We start from the raw sequence: 9,700 nt of genomic DNA, 5'->3' as shown, positions 1-9,700 counted from the left end.
TGCTTCTGTCTCTGTTAATGTAGGAAAACCAAAGAGGGGATCCATACAGAAGGGTTTTAAAAAGGATTTAAAAAAGGAGCCTAGAATAGGGAAGGAGTCTTGTAAAAAGAAGCCAATACCTAAGAAGGGCTCTAAAAATAAAAATTATGTACCCCTCTTTGATGATTTTAATGAAAAATTCAAGAAAGCTTCTTGCAATGTTACCTTTTGTGGATGTTTCAATATCATGCATCTTTATCTAATCATATTCATCATTCTTCCTGTTTAGTCTCTCACCCTAAGAACCATGAATCTGGGGTGAACAAAAGACAACTTGTCAATTCTTCTTCAAAGAACAATAAGACCAAACCAAAAGAGGCTATGGCATACTTTAAACAAGCTAATGTTAAGGGACCCAATTAGAAGTGGGGACCCAATTAGAAGTGGGTACCCAAATTAAACATTCTCTAAATGCAGAAGAAGCAGCATGTGTCTACTTGGGTCGTGGACTCAGGATGCTCGAGACACATCTGGCACCCAAGAGCTTCTGTCATCATACCTAAAGAAAGAAGAAGGTTCTATTGTATGTTTTATTTTAGTTTATTTATTTTTGTATAAAGTTTTTTCTTTGAATAATCTCTTTTTGTATATAGTTTTATTTCTTGATTAACCTTCACTTGTTTCTTAGTTAGCAGGTTTTCCTGGCAGAGACTTGCAAGGCTTGAGGGGGAGTTTTTGAATTGAAAATCAAAACCTCAAAAGGTGCCAAAACTTTTGAAGTATCTTGATCTCAGAGGTCAACTCATCAGAACCTCTGGCGCTTCTATCAGAGGCTCTATGGGACAGAACGGAGCAAGTACTCATCTCTCTGAAGATTTTCAAACCGTTTAGGTAAATAAAGGTGTAACATGTTAAAAGGCCCCGCACAGATCATAGAGTCTCTGTTACCCTTAGGCCTCTGAGATAACTCTTTTATATAGTTTTCTATTATTGATATGGTGCGTGGTTATGTGGATAAAGGTTAAAGTTGATCACACGCATGTCAGAAACGCGGGCGCACGTCATCAATCATGCGTCTTCCCAACACCGCGTGTCATATTTTTGATTCGTCTATCCCAAAAGCCACTCATCACGCTTTATAGACAAATAAACGGTTCCCATTCAAAATCCCTCACTATAAATACCCTTCCCCCCAACATAAACCCCTTCACTTCTCTAAAATCTCCAACCTGCAAATTTTCAAGCTTTTCAAAACCTGCAACAATGTCTTCAAGTTCATCCGCCTCCGCTCAATCGGAACACAACCCTAGCGACAACGAAGTAAATCAATCATAGGCACTCACTTCTCATGCCCTATCGTTCCTTCAAAATCGATATGAGAGAGTGGTACTTGTAAAGAAACCCAATAACTATTATTTCGCTCCCTCACCTTCTGGCTTCCCTGAATTCACATATCCTCTTATTGAAATCCTTCGCAATCATCCTTTATTTTACGCTCTCACATCAACTAAACCTACCCCAAAAACCTATATTACCCAATTTTTGCTAAGTTCATATATTACTACCCTGGATAATTCTGGATTAAGCAAAGTAGGTTATGCTTCACACCCAACTGTCAAATCGCTTGTTCCAATGGAATTAAATGTGAATACCCTGCGTACAGCCCTGCATCTACCTTCCTTGGAAAATCTGAATTTGGATTCCTTCGCTCCATCTTCTACAGACGTCGAATTAATGGAGTTCCTTGAATTTCTTTCCTACACAGCAAAGACAAAAATCGTTAAAAGGACTGAATTTAAAAGGAAGGCCTTCCCCCAATTTAGAACACTCTGTTCTCGATAATAAATTGATGTCTAACAGGGAAGGTCGGCAGCCATGACCAAGCTTCACATGCCATGCTTTCCATTGTATATGGAATCTACTTCAATCTGCCCCTTGATTACGAGCAACTTATCTTCGATGACATGGTGGGCTTGATCAAAAAGAAGTGTGCTACTCAAAGGGGTGAGAAGTCAAAGGTGAAGGCACAAAAGAAAGACAAAGAGGACCTCAACCATCCAAACTTAATCCTACAGAGGTTCTTTGGCTTAGTCTTTGGAGATATGATAGCAGAAAAGCTGCCCTCTGCAGAGCCAAACGCACGATTGTATCCAATGAAAGAGTTCCACCCCACAAAGAATGAGCTAGGGTACAAAAGCCCAAGGCCACTATCAAAAGCCTTGCTCAAATACCCTAGCAGAGGAGATAGGAAAGCATATAGACGTGGATACAGGCGGCCAGAGCCGTTCCCTGAAACCCCTCCATGCACAGGTATCCCCATAGGAGAGAGAGTGCAAAAAATGAGGGTTTATGGAAGAAGGGAGGAGCCAGCAAAGGCTAGGGAGATGAGTGAGGACAGACCAAAGGTAGTAAGTTCCCCATAAAAACAAAAGAAGACAAAGAAGACTCAGAAGAATGTCGACTCTTCTGAGAAAAAGAAAGGGAAGAAAAGACCCGCAGAAGAAGAGGGTCCAAGCAGTCCTCTGCAAAAGCCGAAAAAGAAGAAATCAAAGAAGGCCCAACCCACAGAGGTTGAGGTCACAGAGGCTGCAATCCAAGAAAGCCCAGCAGAGGCTGCTCCTGAGCGCAGAAGGTTGTTCAAGACTGTTCAAGAAGAGTCCCCAATAAAGCAAATTCATGATGTAATCTTCGACCTCCAACAAGGGTTTACAACGCCCACAGAGGTGGTAGACTTGGGGACAGAAGTCGTACTAGACGACGAAAAAGAAGAATTGGAGTTAGATGAGGGAGAAAAATATGCCGAAGGCAAACACCCAAGCCCCCTCCTAGTGCAACCCACATTTCTAGGGACCCTGTTATAGAGGGAACCCCTATTGAAAAAAACGTGCACACGCTGAGCCCTAAACCAGCAAACCTCGCAGAGGACATTTTTTCGTCCTTTGTCGAATGCACAGTCCGGGAACCTCAATCTACTCCAACATCTTCTCAAAAGGATGTTGGTTTTACAATAAGAGTCCATTCACCCAAGGACTCGTCACAACCCAAAGAGGCATTCGTTGCCCCTCCACACTTGAGTGAACAACCAAGTTATGCTTCAGAGGCATACGAGAGATTCACAGAGACTACGGGTCTAGAACGCCCAAAGTCTCCACTCGATCCATCTGCCGAGTTAGGCTCTGAACCTACTAGGCATGACATCGACTGAACAGTGGTAGGCTCTCCAATTGGAGATGTTCGAGGATCCGGTGGAAGTCCCCGAGCTGACATCGACAAACCAGTCACTGAGGTGCCTTACACTCCAAGGCTACTAGATCACCATGTGTTGGTGATCTAGGTTCCCCGAATACCTATGTGATGAAGGAGGAGTTACAAACCTTCACCACAGTGGTATTCTAGAGGTTGATGAGTTGAAAAGCTTACTCTCCTCCCAACCGGCGACAGAGGCTCTTGCACCTCTAACAGAGGCTCTGAAGGAGTTTACTTCCATAAATTCTGCGATCAAGGTGTAACACCTAGTTCCTTTCTAACTATTTTACTTTAGTTATATGTACTTGCTTGTAATAAAAAAGGAGGGAGAAAATAAAAGAGTAATATAGGAAGATGAGGGGGGGGTAGCTGGTGAGAATTGTAACACCTATGGTTATCCCCTCTCTTGGGAAGACTTCCTTTCCTACTTTACCGTCCGGAATCTTTCATTTTATCAAAGGGGAATCAAAAAGGGAAGAAAAGGGTTAGTGAAGAAGAAGGAAGGATTTAAGAAGCCCTCGAATCGAGCTTCTATTCGACCGTAAAGCCACAGCAGCAACAGCAAGCCTCAGGCTTRCGTTCCCTGTCTTCTCCGCCATATCAGCAGCAGTAGCTGCACCTGGGTGGACGGAGGAAGTAGCCGGTGTTTAGAAGCAGCAGCAGGTAGAAGAAACAGCAACAGCGGCTGCTGTTTTACCGAGCAGAAAAACACAGCAGCCTGTGCTGCCTTCGCCGTGCAGCTGGCGAAAAGCACAGCAGCAACAGTGAGTGATGTTCTTTTCCCTCGCCGAACAACAACAAACAACGGACAGCAGCGACAGCAGCAGGTAGCAGGCGCTACTGCCCTACCCATCGTTCTTCCGATCTGCATAGCAACAGCAGACACTGCCTTCGCCCGAGTCTGCACGCAGGGTTGTGCCGTGTTTCTGTACAACAGCCGCCTAGCATGACAGCAAACAGCAGACTATGATGTGCTGTTCCTTCGTACGCCTTACCAACCGACAACATTTTCTTCTTTTCTTGACCAAATCAACAGCCGCAAGCAACAACGCTGCTGCCTTTTTCCTCGTCCAGCAACAACAGCAGCAGGCAGCAAAGCTGCTGCGCTTTTCCCGTCCTGCAACAGAGGCAGAATGCAGCAAAGCTGCTGCATTTTTGTTTTCTTTTTACCGAAACAGCAGCAGCAAAATAGCAGGTCAAAAAGGGCTGTTTCTCTGTCTTTTTCACCAAAAGGACAGCAACAAACAGCGGGCCGAAAGGGCGCTGTTTCTCCATATTTTTCGCGGTAAACGACATTACCAATCAGTGGCAGCAGGCGCTGCCCGCGCGTCCTCGGAGCAACAGCAGCCACAGCAGGCGCTGCTCGCGCGTCCTCGGAGCAACAACAGCCACAGCAGGCGCTACCTGCGCGTTCTCGGACCAACAACAGCCACAGCAGGTGCTACCTATTAGTTCAAAGACTGGAGATTTATCCTAAATCCCACTATGTGAGTTCATACTAACCTTTTAGAAGTTTTGATACCATTCCTTTGATTTTCTTCATTAATGGCTATTTTGGTGAAATTCTTGAGTATTGATCTTGTAATCAATAATATAAACATGGTTAGATGGTAATTTGATTGTTGGAATAAAGAATGCATCCAAAATATGGATTTTAGCCTATTTAGTTGGTGAATTCGACTGCACCAAATCTACCCGAGACGCTGTTTTGAATGTACGATAACTTCTTGACCGTAGATCGGATTGCTACGATTATGGACATTTTAGAAAGCTTATATATAGATCTAAACCTGTTCTTTAGACACTTTTTAGAAAAAAGACTTCTAGGTTGGATATATTTGCGTCTCAAAACTGAGAAAAAATATAATTTGAGCTGTGAATTATAGTGCCTAAAATGAGTTTAAATTAAGTTTGGTTAAGTTTTTGTCGTCGGATCTTTATGAAACTTTGGGTACATATTACAAGTGTTAAATAAGCTCACTTGGTCCTTCCAGAGTGACCGTTGGTCAATGTTTAGACATATATGGACGTAGAGCCTAAGTTGGCTCGATTTTTTTTAAGTATCGAAAAGCACTGTGAGTTCATCCAACCTCCCTCTCTTTTAGAAGCTCTATACAATTTGAAATTGTGGGTTATGCTTTTCTTACACTTTATTTATAGGTGATTACTTGCTTGGTGAAATACTYGTSTCAAAGTAAGTTCRGGATAAAGCCCTATAAACCCTCATGTTCCAYGTTTGGAATTGATATTTGGTAAAATGGGAATGTTCTTTCSTTTAAAGACTCATGYGAATATTTGAGTAATGTACAAGTGGTCGTATACATATGTTAATGTATCWAAATATGCCGCTARAATTGGGAWGGTTTTGTAGACATAGAAATGGTTTTATTATGTTTATGTGAAGGATGGTATAAGTTGGTGATAGGCATTGTGATTATTATGTAATCACCAAATCATCCTCTCACTTTCATTCGGTAATAGGCATTGTGATTATTATGTAATTACCGAGGTAAAGAGCTTATGATCACGACTGACTACATGACTGGCTAGGTTGATGTCGATGGTGTTGAACSTGTAAGTGATRCTCTGTAACGTTGATTTATGACTTACTTCGTGTCCGTCATAACCAACGGTAAATCGGGTCTCCCCCGTCATCTTCGGATGTTTTATTATTCCACTTCGTGATATTCAGGTCTTGCTGGCTCTTTTCCTGTTTAAAGTCATATCAACTAATTGCGTGTATATTTTTATATATGTTCCTCTATGTTTTTGTTAACTCTTTTGTTTGGACTCACTAAGCGTAAGCCTAACCCTCTCTCTCTCTCGATATAACTATTTGCCAGGTTCCTTTATCGGCGGGGCTAAGATGTGTTGAGGGGAGTGCGGTCTCGTAAAAGCCTTTTGTGTAGCTAAGTTTTTGTGCTTTGAAGCGTTATAATTTTGATGACTCGGTATTTTCGTTGGAGATGGTAGAAACACCGTCCTTAATCTAGGCATGAAATTGTTTAGAYTGATAGGTTTTTATTTATCGTCTCTTTTGATGTTTGTAAACGCTGTACTATTTCCTTTTTGCTCAAATTTTGGATGTTGTTTCTTTTGAGGGTGTCACAAGTTGGTATCAAAGCGCTAGTTTAAGCGAACTAGGTATAGGATTAAGATGCCTAGACGTAGGCTGAAATTGTAGTTGTTAGTTTATGCGTTGTGGGTAGATATTTTAAGATAGAAGAGTTGTAGAGTCAACGGAGTCACATGATTCATGAATTGTAACGATGGTGTTGAGGATACTTACGTATAACCTATTCAAAGTTTCACTTAGCTAATACTATTTTGAATACGTTGTTACATAAGCATGCTTAAACTCACTTCTATTACAAGGAATTATGAATATGTTAGCTCATATTATGTTAGTCTTGTGTTCTTCCTACCCTATCTGATCAAATGTTGTTACTAGATATCAATTAGTTGGATTCTGTAAACATTTCATTTTGTATTGAGATTTTGTCTCCATGATAACTGAATGTTGAGACAGTCTGCTCACATATTTGGAGGAAAGTCCACTTTGGATGAGAATGAATGAGGAATTAGAAGAGACAAAGTGGATTGTTTTTAGGGATACAAGATTAGAGTGTTGAATGGTAAATTTTTGTTTTTAGATAGTCAATGCTGCTATAAAAAGGCATATTCTATGCTTTAAGCAACTCATTTCTGCTGATTGCTTTTACTGGAACCTCCATGTTTGCAATGAATGACCAAGGTGGTGGTAGGCGATTTACCGACATGTTTGAAATCCATGTTACAGGTTGAAATAAAGAAAAGAAGAAGAAGGGGGGGTACTACAACAGGTTTTTGATGTAACGAGAATACTGTTATTTTAAATACATTAGTAGTAAGTTAAGGCTATAACTACAAAAGGAGTCTCACTTCCCAGCTGCACACCGGATTTTACAGTACCTCAAAGGAACACCAGGAACGTCATCTCCTCCTTCCCTTTATTCCTTCCTCCAGCCTTCAATCTTTGCTGTAAGAAACCCCCAAGTTAAAGAAACTCCAAATCCTGACGACCAAACCCCAAAACCTACAGCCGTAGATAACCTGCAGAAGCCCAATCTTGAATCCACTCTTCAATTGTCTCTCCAGGAAAACAACATAGATGAAGCTTGGAAGTGCTTCAAATCGCTTTCATCGTCATTACCAAGTAAGCCTCTCCTAAACTCATTGATTACCCATTTGTGTTCGGTCAATAATGATACGCACAATCTCAAAGGGGCATTTGCATCTTTGATGTTTGTGTTGGAGACAAACCCAGATATGTTGAAGCCTAGAATAGTTGAGACTTTCTTAGATTCAATGAAGGTTACAAATGGTTCCCCTGCTTTTGCATTGGTTAAGTCTATGTCAAGAACAGGTATTTTATTCCTTTTAGTATGTGGGGTGATGCTCGTGTAGAGATCAGTAGGAAAACTGGTAGATTTTGTGAGTTTCTCGAGGGTTTTAATGAGAATTGTAGGATTGCAAAAGAAGAAAAGTTAGATTCATTGAGGCCTGATTTGGCTGCTTGTAACGCTGCTTTGGAGGGTTGTTGCCATGAGCTTGAATCGGTTACTGATGCCCAGAAGGTGCTCGACACAATGTTTGTGTTGGGTGTTCATCCAGATGAGACAAGTTTTGGCTGCCTTGCTTATTTTTATGCAATAAAAGGACTTGAGAGAAAGATAATTGAATTAGAAGACCTGGTATCTAAGTTTAGTTTTCTGATCAAAGAGTGTTTATTTGTAACTTGATTAGTGGGTATGTGAAATCAGGTAATTTTGAATCTATTTCAGCTGCTATATTGCGAAGATTGAGGGAATTAGATGGTAAAGTTTTAAACTTTCTTCAAGGAACTTATGGTGAAATAGTGAAAGGATATCTTACGCATGGAAGCATCAAGGGTTTAGCAAGTTTGATACTTGAAGCTCAGAAGTTAGAATCCACAACTGTTATAGTTGAAAAGTGTGTTGGGTATGGTATTATTAGTGCTTGTGTTAATCTAGGGTTATTAGAAAAGGCGAATAATATTCTTGATGAAATGAATGCACACGGAGGTTCAGTTGGCCTTGGAGTTTACGTGTCAATCTTGAAGGCTTATGGTAAAGAGCAAAGAACAGCAGAAGCTGCAAGTTGGTATCGGAAATGTGTAGTTTTGGGCTAGAGCTTGATGTTAGTAGCTTCGATACTTTAATAGATGCATCTATGGCTAGTCAAGATTTTCAATCAGCATTTTCTCTTTTTAGGGTCATTAGAGTAGCAAGAATACCGAACTTAATGGGAAGCTATTTAACAATAATGACGGGTTTGACAGAAAACCATCGGCCCGAACTGAAGGCTGCGATTTTGGATGAGGTAGTTGAGGACCCGAGAGTAAAAAAAAATTGGAACCCATGATTGGAATTCCATTATTCATGCATTCTGTAAAGCAGGACGTCTAGAAGATGCAAGGAGAACTTTTAGAAGAAGGGTTTTTCTTCAATTTGAACCGACTAAGCAAACATATCTTTCTCTAGTTAATGGATATATGAATACAGGAAATTACTTCAGTGTTTTGATGATGTGGAATGACGTTAAGAGAAGGACTTCGTTTATTAGTGAAAAGAGTTTCAAATTGGATCATGGCTTGGTTGATGCTTTCCTCTATGCCTTAGTGAAAGGGGGGTTTCTTTGATGTAGTGATGCAAGTTATGGAGAAATCTCAAGAGATGAAGATATTTGTAGATAAATRGAGGTATAAAYAAGCATTCATGGAGAATMATAAGAAGCTTAAAGTGGCAAAATTGAGAAAGAGGAGCATCAAGAAAATGGAGGCACTTATTGCTTTCAAAATTGGGCGGGTCTAAACACGTGAACCGTTGGCTACATGTTTTGTTCACCCATGCAAAACCTTTTCGCTCATGCTTTTGCACAAGTCTGGGTCTGTACAGAAACAACAGCTCTACCCTTTGGAATAGAAGACAAATATGCTTACATCCCACCCCRGATGATGTTGTGGGTTCGTTTGGCTTGGTTGATTTAGTTTTAGGGTCAGCTATTTGAAATGGAAGTTGAAATGCTTCGACTTAAGAACATGGTGAGAACAACCAATGCGTGGAAGAACCGGAAGCCATCTTGGAAAGCGAAACCAAGGTGTTGAGGCACAGAGAAGTTGTTATGGTTAAAGTACAATGGAAGCACCACCGAGGGTTGAACGTAACTTGGGAAGTGGAAGAGGACTTGAAGAGGCGTTACCCTCATCTTTTTGTACGAGCTAAAATTTCGAGGACGAAATTTAATCCTAGGTGGGGAGAATTGTAACACCTAGTTCCTTTCTAACTATTTTACTTTAGTTATATGTACTTGCTTGTAATAAAAAAGGAGGGAGAAAATAAAAGAGTAATATAGGAAGATGAGGGGGGTAGCTGTTGACCTTGTCTTACCCTATGGTTATCCCCTCTCTTGGGAA

General features: G+C 40.9%; 1 pseudogene; it reads left to right on the top strand.

Moving 5' to 3' along the window:
• The first annotated feature begins 4,194 nt into the window (after positions 1-4,194).
• LOC112503944 lies at positions 4,195-9,106 on the top strand (annotated as a pseudogene).
• The last annotated feature ends 594 nt before the right edge of the window (positions 9,107-9,700 follow it).

The sequence above is a fragment of the Cynara cardunculus genome, unplaced genomic scaffold (assembly GCF_001531365.2).
Source record: "Cynara cardunculus var. scolymus isolate 2C unplaced genomic scaffold, CcrdV1 Un_Scaffold_4193, whole genome shotgun sequence".
Lineage (NCBI taxonomy): Eukaryota > Viridiplantae > Streptophyta > Magnoliopsida > Asterales > Asteraceae > Cynara > Cynara cardunculus.
This window is presented reverse-complemented; position numbering and strand designations above follow the sequence as displayed.